Below are 13838 nucleotides of genomic sequence, written 5' to 3' on the forward strand. Positions count from 1 at the left end.
GCAACCTTCAACTCCTGGGCTCAAGAGAGTCTCCTGCCTCAGCCTCCCAAGTAGCTGGGACCACAGGTGCCCGCCACAACGCCCGGCTATTTTTTTTTTTTTTTTGGTTGCAGCCGTCATTGTTGTTTTGGCAGGCCCAGGCTGGATTCAAACCCGCCACCTTATAGCCACTTGAGCCATAGGTGCTGAGCCCATGGACATATTTTTATAAGGAAAGATGTCATGGTTGAGTGCAGTGGCTCAAGTCTGTAATCCTAGCACTCTGGGAGGCTGAGGTGGGTGGGGCGGCTGAGCTCAGGAGTTGGAGACCAGCCTAGCAAGAGTGAGACCCCATCTCTAGTAAAAATAGGAAAAAAAAAGTAGCCAGGTGTCGTGGAAGGTGCCTGTAGTCCCAAGCTACTCATGAGGCTGAGCCCAGAGATTCATTGAGCTCAAGAGTTTGAGGTTGTTGTGAGTTATGATGACACCATGACACTCTACCCTGGGCAAGAGAATGAAACTATCTCAAATTAAAAAACAAAAATAGCAACCACCTATTACAATTGCTCAAAAATAATGTATTATAAATTATTATGACAATTTCTCATTTACTTTGTTCTGTGGTTTCATGAACAAGCTGCCTGAAGATCATACCCCTTTGTATACTCAAAAATTAATAAAATAATTTTAGAAATTCTGGAGAAATTTTTGAAGGTAATGTTATCATTTAATGAATATTTTTAAAAAATTGTTCCAGATTAATTTGAAGGTACAAAGAATTAGGTTATAATGCTTGTAAAAGTTAGGTAGAGTCCCTCTTATAACTATGTCCCGCCCAAAAGGTGTCCCGTACACCCTAACATTGTACCCATCAAGTGGGAACACAGCCATCCTCCTCCTCCTCCTCCCTGCTCCCTTATTCCCCCTCCCCGACCTTGAACAGATTTGAGTTTTTCTCTTATGTGGTGTGTATTAGAACATTTACTGGCTTCACATTAGTATTGAGTACATTGGATTTTTACTTCATTTTTGTGATACTTTACTAAGAATGTGTTTCAGCTCCATCCAGGTTAACACACAAAAGATGTAAAGTCTCCATCTTTTTTAATGGCTAAATAGTATATAGTATACATATACCACAGCTTGTTAATCCATCTCTGGGTTGTTGGGCATCTAGGTTGTTTCCAAATTCTGGCGATTGTAAATTGAGCTGCGATAAACAATCTAGTGCAAATTTCCATTTGAGGAATTCTTAATAACAAAAGTTTATTTGAATGTTAACATTCATTCAGTGTCAAATTTTGATGAAAACAGTACAAAGTTTTATCCATCATTTTTCCCCCAGCTAACCAAATCCCCCTCCTGCTGTTCAGCAATTTTAATGATTTTTATTTTTACCAGTAATTAAAACATTTTGTTCAATGAAAGAGGAAAACTTTTTTTAAAAGCTGTAATATGAAAGATAAAAAGGCAGCATATTGCATCTTCAGTTATTTCTATATCATTCCACAGTTCGTTGTGATATGAAAGTTGTCAGAATCAAAACGGAGTCACCTGTGTTTAAAAACAAAACAAAACAAAACAAAACAAAAAAATCAAACTCTAACAACCAGGCCTGGTGGCTCAAGAGTATAATCCCAGCAGAGTATAATCTCTCTTTGTGAGACCAAGGTGGGAGAAACCCTTAAGCCCAGGAGTTTGAGGTTGCAGTGAGCTATATGATGATGCCACTGCTGTATGAGCAAAAGAGTTAAGATGTTAGCATACAGCCGGGTGTTGTGGTGGGCGCCTATAGTCCCAGCTACTTGGGAGGCTGAGGCAAGAGAATTGCTGAAGCCCAAGAGTTTGAGGTTGCTATGAGCTATGACGCCACAGCACTCTACCGAGGGCAACACAGTGAGTCAGTGTCTCAAGGAAAAAAAAATGTATGTTAGCTTAAAAAAAATAATAGCACTTCAACCAATAGAGCCAGGGAGACCATGAAGAGAGAAGGCTTCGCATATATAAATGCCTGATGACAAAAACTATCAAAAGTCTTTGAAAAAGTCACACGACCCTGAACAATGGCCATTGCAAGCTTACACAAAACTCCTTTTCATTTCAGAAATGAGTTCTAAAATTGCTTTAAAGGTGGACTAGGTGTAAAAAAAAAAAAAAAAAGAAAAAAGAAAAAAGGTGGACTAGGTGCTGGTGTCAGTGCATAGCTTCCCAAGGGAGCTACCTCAAAGGGGATTTTAGTGACATTCAGCAATGAGGTATGTAGCACTTTTTTTCTAGAATGAGTTTGTGAACGTAACTGTCAGATCTTCTATAATGCTGTAATGAATATTCTTGTAAAAATATCATTTGCATATACATGCCAATGTTTATTGAATATATTCCCATCAACAATTTCTGGGCCAATACGTTTACATTTTGCTAGTTGTTTAATTCTTCTCCAGGTTATCTCAATTTATATTCTACTGACATACAGAGGAATAAAATTTTAAACTTAGTCTCTTAGCCTTGAAAAAAAAAATTTAAACTTCAAAGATAAAGGCTTTGAGGTGGCTGTGAATATTTCAGTCATCCCCGACAAATACCATACCAAATGTTTTTTGAAATACATACAAAAGCTTAAAAAATGTTTCCAAAATGTACAAGAAACATAAATGCTCACCCCTAATTGAATGGACACACAAGCACGTAAGGAAGAGTTCAAAAGTTTGCCCCTTACAAAAACATCAGAGAAAAACAATTTGAGTTTGCCAAGAAAAATAATTTTTTTTTTTTTTGACACAGAGTCCCAGGGAAAAAAATTCTTTAATTCCTTAGGATTTCTAACCACAGTGGTGGGGGTATCAAACTGTATTACCCTATTCGCACAGCTAAGTCTCAAAGAATTGAGCTGACTAAAAAAAAAACAAAGCTAATGTAACATATCTTGAGCCTGGAAGGCTCAATTTCAGGTAAGTACATATTAACTTTGAGGATTTGTAAAAGATTAGTTAAAAAAATTAGTTTCTGGACAAGCACAGTGGTTCACCCTTGTAATCCTAGCATTCCAGGAAGCCAAGGCAAGATTGCTTAAGATCTGAAGTTGAAGACCAGACTCAGCAAGACCATCTCTACTAAAAATAGAAAAAAAAATAGCTGGGTGTTATGATGGGCGCCTGTAGTCCCAGCTATGTGGGAGGCTAAGGCCGAACTGCCTATACCCATAAGTTTGAGGTTTCTGTGGGGTAGGCTGCTGCTATACTACACAAGCGTGGGGCAACAGAGTGAGACTCTGTCTGAAACAATAATAATTTCCATCTGCCTCAATAAACAATGGTAAATTATTCTTCAGTATGGCAGTTCTGGCAGAATTTCTGCAAGGAAGAACCAGCACAGAACTAAGGAACTTGGATTCTGGATAAAAGATAGCTCTAGGGCTTAGAAAGGTCAAAAATAACCTGGTCTGGGATGAGCTCATTCACTAACTCCAACTCCTACCTTAAATGCCCAGTCGCCAATACAATAAAAAATAGTTTCTTCAAAATTAGATCAGGCTTCTGTGAAGGCCAAAGGTAATTCATTGTTGCTTTCTTTTTCTTTTTTTACATAATCCAATCTCATCTGCCCCCCCACCTCCAGCATCTTTAGTCTAATATTGAGGCAAGCATTCTACCTAGAACTCTTTTCCCTGGGACTCTAGATAACATCCTTATGTGAAAGTCCTTACTCCCTTTTCTAGCCTCCTTAAAAAAGTCTTCCTTTAATCCTATCAGTCCCTGGGCTGCGCCTGTGGCTCAGTGGGTGGGGCACTGGCCTCATATACCAAGGGTGGCAGGTTCCATCCCAGCCCCAGCCAAACTTCAACAGAAAAATAGCCTGGCATTGTGGTGGGCACCTGTAGTCCCAACTACTTGGGAGGCTGAGTCAAGAGAATTGCCTAAGCCCAGGAGTTGGAGGTTGCTGTGCACTATGATACCAAGGCACTCTACTGTGGGCGATAAAAGTGAGACTCTGTCTCAAAAAAAAAAAAAAAAATTCCAGGGGTCCTCAAACTTTCTAAACAGGGGCCAGTTCACTGTCCCTCAGACAGTTGGAGGGCGAGACTGTGGGCCCTGGGACAAGTCAGCTGCTAAGCAGGACAGGCAGCAGCAGCAAAAACACCCAGCAGGCCGGATAAATGTCCTAGGAGGCCACATGTGGCCCGTAGTTTGAGGACTTGAGGACGCCTGTAAAATCCTATCAGCCCCTTATAGCAGCAATTTTCAACTGGTGCTGTGAGTGGATCTTGAGTGTGCTTCAAAAAAATTTTTTTATCATTAACTAAATTATTTTGGGGGCAGCACCTATGGCTCAAAAGGATAGGGCACCACCCCCATATGCTGGAGGTGGTGGGTTCAAACCCAGCTCCTGGCCAAAAAAAATTAAAAAAAACCTAAATAATTTTTGGAAGAAGATCAAAGCACAGAAACATGTTTTTGGGGTTTTTTTTTTACTCTTTTTTGATCAACATAATTTAAGTGTGCCACAGAAGTTTCACTATAGGATCAAGTGTGCTGTGTGACAGAAAAGGTTGAAAAAGACTGCCTTACACCCTCAGTCTTCTCTTCGGTACTGCACAGCAGGGCATCCTAAGAAAGGACATTGTCTTTACTGCCCACCTCACCCTTTTTCCTATCATTCCTCTAAAACACCCCTTACACTGAGGTTAATACTTACCATACTTGGTTGTTAAATCCAACGGGTTCTTTTTGAATCTTATCTTACTTGACCTCTCAGCAATATCTGTCACGAGACTATTATGACTCTCCTCTAGTTTCCAGGATACCATTTTCCAAATTCCATTTGTTCATTAATTTATTAAATATATATGAGGCACCCACAAAGACTGACCCTGTCTCAAAAAATTAAAAAAAAAAAAAAAAAAAACCCCAGGCTGGTTGTAGTGGCTCACCCCTGTAATCCCAGTACTTTGGGAGGTGGAGGCGGGTGGATTGCCTGAGCTCACAGGTTCAAGACCAGCCTGGGCCAGAGCGAGACCCTTTCTCTAAAAATAGCCGGGCTTGTGCAAGGGCCTGTGGTCCCAGTTACTCAGGAGGCTGAGGTTGCTGTGAGCTATGATGCCATTGCACTCTACAGAGGGTGACAAAGTGAGACTCCATCTCGAGGAAAAAAAAAAAAAAAGAAGGCAACTATTATGTTGCCAAACACTGAGCTAGAATTTTGGGATATAGTCTCCTTACAGAGAATTGTTACCAGGTAATTATAACTCAATACTTATAGTTACAATCAGTTGTCACTTGACATGATGCAAGGGTGACATCTTTTGAATTTTTGTTCAAAACTTACTTAAGATCATGCTATTGGGTGGTGCCTGTGGCTCAAAGGAGTAAGGCGCCAGCCCCATATGCAGGAGGTGGCAGGTTCAAACTCAGCCCCGGCCAAAAAAAAAAAAAAAGATCATGCTATCATGCTATTCAACCCACTATCCTTCATGATATACAAACCCTTTCTTATAATACCTCTCCCTTTAGCCATCTCACTAGATTCATCTCTTGGAACTTGTGAGCTCAAATAATCCATCAGCCTTGGCCTCCCAGAATGCTGGGATTACAGGTGTGAGGCACCGTGCCCAGCCCAGAAATGTGTAATTCTTGCCAGGCAGCATGGCATAGCCTTTGTTGTCCCACCTACTCAGTACATAGAAGGAGAATCATTTAAAACCCAAAGTCGAAGGTTATAACTTGCCATGATGGTACCTGTGAATAGCCACTGCACTGCAGCCTGGGCAACAGAGCAACATAGCAGCCCCATGTTAAAACAAAATAAAATAGGCTCAGCTTTTGTAGCACAGTAATTACAGTTCCAGCCTCATACACGGAGGCTGGCAGGTTGGAACTTGGCCCAGGCCAGCTAAACAATGCCAACTGCATCAACAACAACAAAAAATAGCTGGGCACTGTGGTGGGCACCTGTAGTCCCAGCTACTTGGGAGGTTGAGGCAAGAGAATCGCTGAAGCCCAAGAGTTTGAGGTTGCTGTAATCTGTGAAACCACAGCACTCTACAAAGGTGACATAGTGAAAATCTGCCTCAAAAATAAAATACACAAAAACCAAAAAATCCAGCAATTCTCCACTGTCCCACCTTACTCTATGTACATACATCCATGCCTTTGAGAAAGTTCTCTTTACCCTAACTTCTATCCCTCCAGACACAACTGAGTTATCAAGTCTTACTGAGAAGTCTCCCTCCTTCCCTTCCAACCACCCAGGCCTTTCCCCTAGGTCCCAAAACACCCTGTACATACCTCTATTTTAATTCTTAACCCAGAGCAGGGCACCTTGAGGTCAGGCCCACCGCCAATTCCGCAATACACAGCAGAGAGGGTTTAGAAGGTTCCAGAGAATTAATGAAGTTAGTTGAATGAAAATGTATTAAGGACCAGGATTTCCCTGTCCCAAATGAGAAGTGGCAGAATAAACCCAAGCACGCCAGCTAAAACTAAAAGTTCTGTACTTTCTGTGGCATTCCCAAGACGGGCAGCAGCAAATTACCGATCTCGTAGACCTAAGGGGAACTCATACAAACCATGAGTGTTTTTCAAGATGGGAGGAGACAGTTGAACAACTAGACTCCACCCCCTTCTTCTCAGCCCTCCCTAGCAAAACCCCCAAACATTTCGGGGAAGGGAAGAAGTGGGGGGCGAAAAAGTTCACTGGAGCAACGAACTTGGAGTTAACTAAGGCCAAAGGTAAGCAACTGGCAGCTCACTTGGCCTGCGGGCACCAACGCGATGGCCTCCCAACCGCCTCTCGCCTGTCGCATGTTAATGGGGGAGGGGAGAAGGAAAAAAACGGTTACTCCCATCTTCAGTCGCCCCCGGGGGCCAGCCTAGGACGATGCTTCCCCTAGAGGATCTATTACCTGTTATGAAAAAGACTTTATCTGAGCGCCCCTTTCAGTCTGCACAAGATGAAGCGGTGCAGGGCAGCAGTTCTTCACCGTCCTTCGCGGCCAGCTCTCGCCCCAATGGCGGCCGCTAGTTTGCTGCCACCCCCGCCTTTATAGGAGCCCCTCCGCGCGCAGCCGGCCCATTGGGCGGGAGCAGTCACGTGGCCACACCTAGCCCCGCGGCGCGAGGCGGGTTGGGCGGCCCGGGCCGGCTGGTAGACGGGTGGGTTGGAGACCTTCGGTTTCCCGGAGCGCCTGCGCGCAGTGGTTAACTGAAGGTCATGGGGACAGCGGGGGGTTTCAGAGTATGAGTGTTGCCCTCAAGGCCTTTACAGTTAAAACAACTTTTTCACTAACTGAGTAGTCCTCCGTTGTGATTTTGGAGGTTTGGATTGTGGTGTTTTTGTTGTTTTCATGTTTTTCTCCATCCCTCTCCACAGCTCCAATCTCTTGTGCGTAGTAAGTGCTTCATAAACATTAGGCAGCAGCCGAGGCTACAGCTAAGACGATGTCATTGGGCTTAAAATGGCAACTTAGTAGTCGGGTGGTGTTACAACTCATGGATCATAACCAGTTACAGATTCCTATGTGCCTTCTCCACTTCCATGGCTTCGTTTGACTAGCCTTAAAAATGAATTCAAATAATAACATAAAGTGAAATTGCAACTTTGCTGTTTCTTCTTTTTTTTTTTTTTTTTCTAGACGGAGTCTCAAGCTGTCGCCCTCGGTAGAGTGCTGTGATACCACTGCTCACAGCAACCTCAAACTCTTGGGCTTAAGCGATTCTCTTGCCTCAGCCTCCCAAGTAGCTGGGACGACAGGCGCCCGCCCCAGCGCCCGGCTATTTTGTTGTTGTTTTAGCTGCTCTGGGTGGGTTAGAACCCGCCGGCCTCTGTGCAGGTGGCCGGTGCCCTACCCACAGAGCTTCGGGTTTCTTCTCAACAGCTGCTTCACTGCTAAGTGTTTCAGGATTTTGAGAGTCTTGACAACTACCTCTTGGTGGTTAGTTAGCAGATACTTTAAAAGTGCTAATGTGTACCAGAAGCATATATTTAGTGCAGTAGTTACTTTTTTTTTTTTTTTTTTTGAGACCAGAAGCTGTCACCCTGGGTAGAGTGCTGTCGTGTCAAAGCTCACAGCAACCTCCAACTTGGACTCAAGCAATCCTCTTGCCTCAGTTATTCTATTTTTTTTTTTGTTGTTGTTGTTGTAGTTGTCATTGTTGTTTGGCAGGCCCAGACTGGATTCGAACCCACCAGCTCTGGCGTATGTGACTGGCGCCTTAGCCACTTGAGCTACAGGTACCAAGCCAGTTTTTCTATTTTTAGTAGAGACAGGGTCTCACTTTTGCTCAGGCTGGTCTCAAACTCCTGAGCTCAAGCAATTCAACTACCTGGGCCTCCCAGAGTGCTAGGATTACAGGCGTGAGCCACCATGCCCAGTCTGCAGTAGTTACCTTTTGGATCAAATTACAATGATTCTGATTTTTTTGTTTGTTCGTTTGTTTTTAAAACAGAGTCTCTATTGCCAGAGGAGTCAACCTAGCTCACAACAACCTCAAACTCCTGGGTTCAAATGATCCTCCTACCTCAGCCTCCCAAGAGTGTGTGGCCTGTTTTTGAATTCCTAATACTTATTCCAAGATGAATAGATGGATGGATGGGGGAGGAAGGGCAAAAAAGCTGATGAGCTGCTTGCTGTCAAAAAACCAATCCCTAGGCCAGTGTAGTGGCTCACACCTGAAATTTTAGCACTCTGGGAGGCCAAGGCTGGTGAATTTCTGGAGCTCAGGAGTTTGAGACCAGCCTGAGCAAAAGCAAGACCCCATCTCTAAAAGTAGCTGAGGGCGGCACCTATGTCTCAGTGGGTAGGGCACCAGCCCCATGTACCCAGGGTGGTGGGTTTGAATCCAGCCCCGGCCAAACTGCAGCAGAAAATAGCCAGGCGCTGTGGTGGGCACCTGTAAGTCCCAGCTACTCAGGAGGCTGAGGCAAGAGAATCACCTAAACCCAGGAGTTTGAGGTTGCTGTGAGCTATGACACCATGGCATTTTACTGAGAGTGACAAAGTGAGACTCTGTCTCAAAAAAAAAAAAAATGACACCCCATCTCCACTAAAAATAGAAAAATTAACAGTGTCATTGTGGGGGCCTGTAGTCCCAACTACTTGGGAGGGTGAAATAAGAGGATTGCTTAAGCCAGGAATTTGAGGTTGCTGTAAGCTAGGAGGCCATAGCACTCTACCCAGGGTGAGTAGACTGTGTGAGACTGTGTCTCTAAATAAAAAATTTTAAAAAGCTAAATTTCATCCTATCATCACACTTAAAACCTTTCAATTTCTATTATTTTTAGGCTACAGAGCAAAACTCTTAAAATGAGCTATAAAGATACTATATGCTACAACCCCCTCAAAAAACAAAACGAATTTTTAAAATGATCCCTTATGTTTTATCTACCTTCAGCTCCAACCACCCCTCCAGCATTACCCCCATCCATCTCTAGACACACTGACCTTCCAGTTCGTTCCAGCGTCTTGTCTGAGCCGAGGGCTTCTACACTTGGCTCTGTCCTTCCTGTCCCAACACTCATTCCTCAGGTTTCAGTCTAAAGTTATTTCCTCAAGGAGGCCTCTACTAGATTAAGCCTTCTAGTTATACACTCACATTACAGCCTCCTTAAACAGCACTAATAACAGTTGCATATGCCTGACACAATGGCTCACTCTTGTAATCTTTGCACTCTGGGAGGCCCAGGCAGGTGAATTGCTTGAGCTCAGGAGTTCAAGATGAGCCTGAGCAAGAGCAAGAACAAGACCCCATCTCTACTAAAAATAGAAAAACTAGGCTCGGCGCCAGTGGCTCAAGCAGCTAAGGCGCCAGCCACGTACACCTGAGCTGGCAGGTTTGAATCCAGGCTGGACCCACCAAACAACAACGATAGCTGCAACCAAAAAATAGCCAGGCATTGTGACGGGCGCCTGTAGTCTCAGCTACTTGGGAGGCAGAGGCAGGAGAATCACTTGAGCCCAGGAGTTGGAGGTTGCTGTGAGCTGTGATGCCATGGCACTCTACCCAGGGTGACAGCTTGAGGCTCTGTCTCAAAAAAAAAAAAGAAAAGAAAAGAAAAACTAGGGCGGTACTTGTGGCTCAGTCGGTAGGGTGCTGGCCCCATATACCGAGGGTGGGGAGTTCAAACCTGGCCCTGGCCCAAATGCAACAAAAAAAAATAACCAAGCATTTTGACGGTGCCTGTAGTCTCAGCTGCTTGGGAGGATAAGGCAAGAGAATCACCTAAGCCCAGGAGTTGGAGGTGGCTGTGAGCAATGTGATGCCACAGCACTCTACTGAGGGTGATAAAGTAGGACTCTGTCTCTAGGAAAAAAATAGAAAAACTAGTTGGGCATGGTGACAGGCATCTGTAATTATAGCTACTCAGGAGGCTGAGGCAGGAGGATCACTTATGCCTACGAATTTGAGGTTGCTGTGAGCTATGACACCATGGCATTCTACCCAGGGTGAGAAAGTGAGACACTGTCTCAAACAAATCAAAACAAAACAAAACAAAACCCAAAATTCAAAAATAATTGCATAAGCCAGTGTGTATTTAATGTATATTTCCCCCATAAACGGTAAAAGCACCACAAGTGCGAAGTTTCATAAGCCTTCAGAGTATTATTATTGAGTGTATTGCCTTTTCATCCTGCTTGAGTTTTTAAGACTGTGGCAAGTCAGATTTGAATTCAGGGAGTGGCTAGGTGGGCATAGAAGTGGAGAGTGACAAGATCAGATTTTAGGTTTAGAAAAAAAAAAATCAAAAGGTAGAAGGGCTATAAAATAGAGAATGTGGAGAATGGATTTGAGAGGCAGATTCTCCAGGATTGGGTGTTAAATTCAATATAAAGATGATTTGGGGTCAGGCGTGGGACCTCATACGTGTAACCCTAGCACTCTGGGAGGCTAAGGTGAGAGGATCACTTGAGCTCAGGAGTTCCAGACCAGCCTGAGCAAGAGTGAGACCCCATCTCTACCAAAAATAGAAAAATTAACAAGGAGTTGTAGTGGGCACCTGTAATGGGGAGGCTGAAGCAAAAGGATCACTTGAACCTAGGAGTTTGAAGTTGCCGTGAGCTAGGCTGACACCAGGGCACTCTAGGGCCATAGAGTGAGACTCTGTCTGAAAATGAAAAAAAAAAAAAAGTTTTAGTTTCTGGCTTGAGCACTTGATGAAAGGCACAATTTACTAGGAAAGGAATTAACCTTAGGAGAAAGAAGATCATTAGTTCGGCTTTGAACACAAGGAACACTTAAGGCTTAAGGTACTTGTAAGTCATCTGGGTGGAGATTTTTTTTTTTTTTTTTTGACAGAGCCTCAAGCTATCCCCCTGGGTAGAGTGCTGTGACATCAAAGCTCACAGCAACCTCCAACTCCTGGGCTCAAGTGAGTCTCCTGCCTCAGCCTCCCAAGTAGCTGGGACCACAGGTACCCACCACCGTGCCTGGCTATTTTTGGTTGCAGCCGTCATTGTTGTTTGGCAGGCCTGGGCTGGATTCGAGCCCAGCAGCTCAGGTGTATGTGGCTGGCACCTTAGCCACTGAGCCACAGGTGTCTAGCTGAGATTTTTTTTTTTTTCTTGAGATAGAGTCTAACTATTGTCACCTTGAGTAGAGAGCTGTGGTGTCATAGCTCACAGCAACTTCTAACTTGGGCTTAAGAGATTCTCTTGCCTCAGCCTTCCAAGTAGCTGAGACTATAGGCGCCTGCCACAACTGCCAGGCTGTTTTTCTGTTGCAGTTGTCATTGTTGCTTAGCTGGCCCAGGCTGGGTTCTAACCCGCCAGCCTTGGTGTATGTGACTGGCGCCGTAAACACTGTGCTACGGCCCCAAGCCTGGGTGGAGATTTTTAACGGCCAGTTCAATATATCAGTAGAGTCAGGGCTGCAGATGGGAAAGGAAAGCTGAAAGGAGGTTAGAAGTGAGTGAAAAAGATTTAAAACTGTTATGGAGGACAGCAAAACAGGCAGATTGGGACATAAACAAGACCTGGAAAATAATCATTGTTCTTGAACAAATGAGGTAGTTGCTTTTTATTTAACACTGAGATTTGCCAGGGGTGCGTGATAGAAAATTAAGTAGAGGAATACAGCTTTTAAAATGCTGAAAGAAGCTGGGCGTGGTGGCTCACACACGTAATCCTAGCACTGTGGGAGGCTGAGGCGGATGGATTGCTTAAACTCAGGAGTTCAAGACCAGCCTGAGGAAGAAGGAGACCCCTGTCTCTACTAAAAAATAGAAAAACTAGCCAGGCATTGTAGTGGGCTCCTGTAGTCCAAGTTACTTAGGAGTTTGAAGCAAGATCACTTGAGCCCAGGCGTTTGAAGTTGCTATGAGCTCTGATGCCACCACAGCACTCTAAGTTGGGGCAACAGAGTGAGACTCTGTCTCAAAAAACAAAAAATAAATAAAATTTTGAAAAGTGGAATATGGAAATAGATACAATTACATATATATACATATATATGTATGTGTGTGTGTATATATATATATATATATTTTTTTTTTTTTTTTGCAGTTTCAGCCAGGGCCAGGTTTGAACCCACCACCTTCAGTATATGGGGCTGGCGCCCTACTCCTTGAGTCACAGGCACCGCCCTACAATTATATTTTTAAACACCGTAATTTCACGTAGCATGTATTTTAGTTCAAATCGAATTATCATATGAACATAACTGAAAGACATTTTAGTTTCCATTCTTCTCTGATGTTAGCATCAACAAGAAGCCCATGATGATCTCCATAGCAACTATAGATTCACAAGTGTCCCCAGAACTCAGAATTAAGGAATTTAAATGTGCAACTTGTTTATGACTAAAAATATTTCAATTACCTTTGTGTTGCTAAATCTGTAAGTCGGTTCTCGTAGGCTCCTTCTTAATTTTCCATTCTCAATGTTGGAATGCTCTAGCTGAGTCCTTGGGGTTTTTCCTTATTTATACACTCTCGGAACATATCCAATCTCAAGATCTGTCTGCCTTTGGTTCTCAAATTTCTCTATTCTGAGCCCCAGACTCTCATATCCGACTGCCCACTGAACATCTCCCCTTGGAAGTCCAGGGCACTGCTTCCTAGACTCATAGGTCCAAACCTCAGCTCTCCGTGCCCTCCTCAGACGGCTTCATCCAATCACCCTCTTCTCAGCAAAGGGCAGTTCCAATGTCACAGTTACTCTGACCAAAAATTTTGGCCATTCTTTCTCTCGAATTATGAGCCAATCAAATCTAAAAGCCAAAGTCTTTGCAGTGGTCTTCAAAGAGCCCTACATCACCTAACCCTCTGCACCCTGTGACTGGTTGATCTTACTGCCTCTGCTCTCCCTTACTCCTCGACAGCAGCCACTCACCTTTGGGCGGGTCCCAAAACACTAGCCACGCTGCTGCCTAGAGCTGCTGAGTTTAGCTGGTCCTTTTGTCAGCAGGGGTTTTGCCCCAGGCCCCAGAAAGGTAAATGGCTCACGCCCTGATTTTCCTCAGATCTTGACTTCTCTGTTAAGTTCACAGTGCACCCTTCCAATCATATAAGGGTAGCTTATCTAAAGTAAAACATCCCACAAATTCATTCATTCATTCTTTCTTTCTTTCTTTCTCTCTCTCTCTCCTCCCTTCCTCCCTCTCTTCTCTTTCTCTCTCTCTCTCTTTCTTTCTTATTTTTCTATCTTTCTTTGTGCTTTTGCAACAGAATCTCACTGTGTTGCCCTGGGCAGAGTGTCGTGGCAACATAGCTCACAGTAATCTCAAACTCTTAGGCTCAAATGATCCTTTTGCCTCAGCCTCCCAAGTAGCTGGGACTACAGGTACCTGCCACTATGCCCAACTAGTTTTTTCCACTTTCTATGTTTAATAATTCTTTTTTTTTTCAGTTTTACCCACCACCTCTGGCAT

At 43.8% G+C, this 13838-nt stretch overlaps 1 protein-coding gene across 1 annotated transcript in view; it reads right to left on the minus strand.

The window, feature by feature from the left end:
* Positions 1–6759, minus strand: part of BRDT (bromodomain testis associated) — a 74909-nt gene extending 68150 nt beyond the window's left edge. Inside the window, exon 1 of the mRNA XM_012801622.1 lies at positions 6725–6759. The gene's annotated coding sequence lies outside the window, so the exon portion shown is untranslated. The remainder of the gene's footprint in view (positions 1–6724) is intronic.
* Positions 6760–13838: the final 7079 nt, after the last annotated feature.

Source organism: Otolemur garnettii, unplaced genomic scaffold (assembly GCF_000181295.1).
Source record: "Otolemur garnettii isolate 467f Iridium unplaced genomic scaffold, OtoGar3 scaffold00010, whole genome shotgun sequence".
Taxonomy (NCBI): domain Eukaryota; kingdom Metazoa; phylum Chordata; class Mammalia; order Primates; family Galagidae; genus Otolemur; species Otolemur garnettii.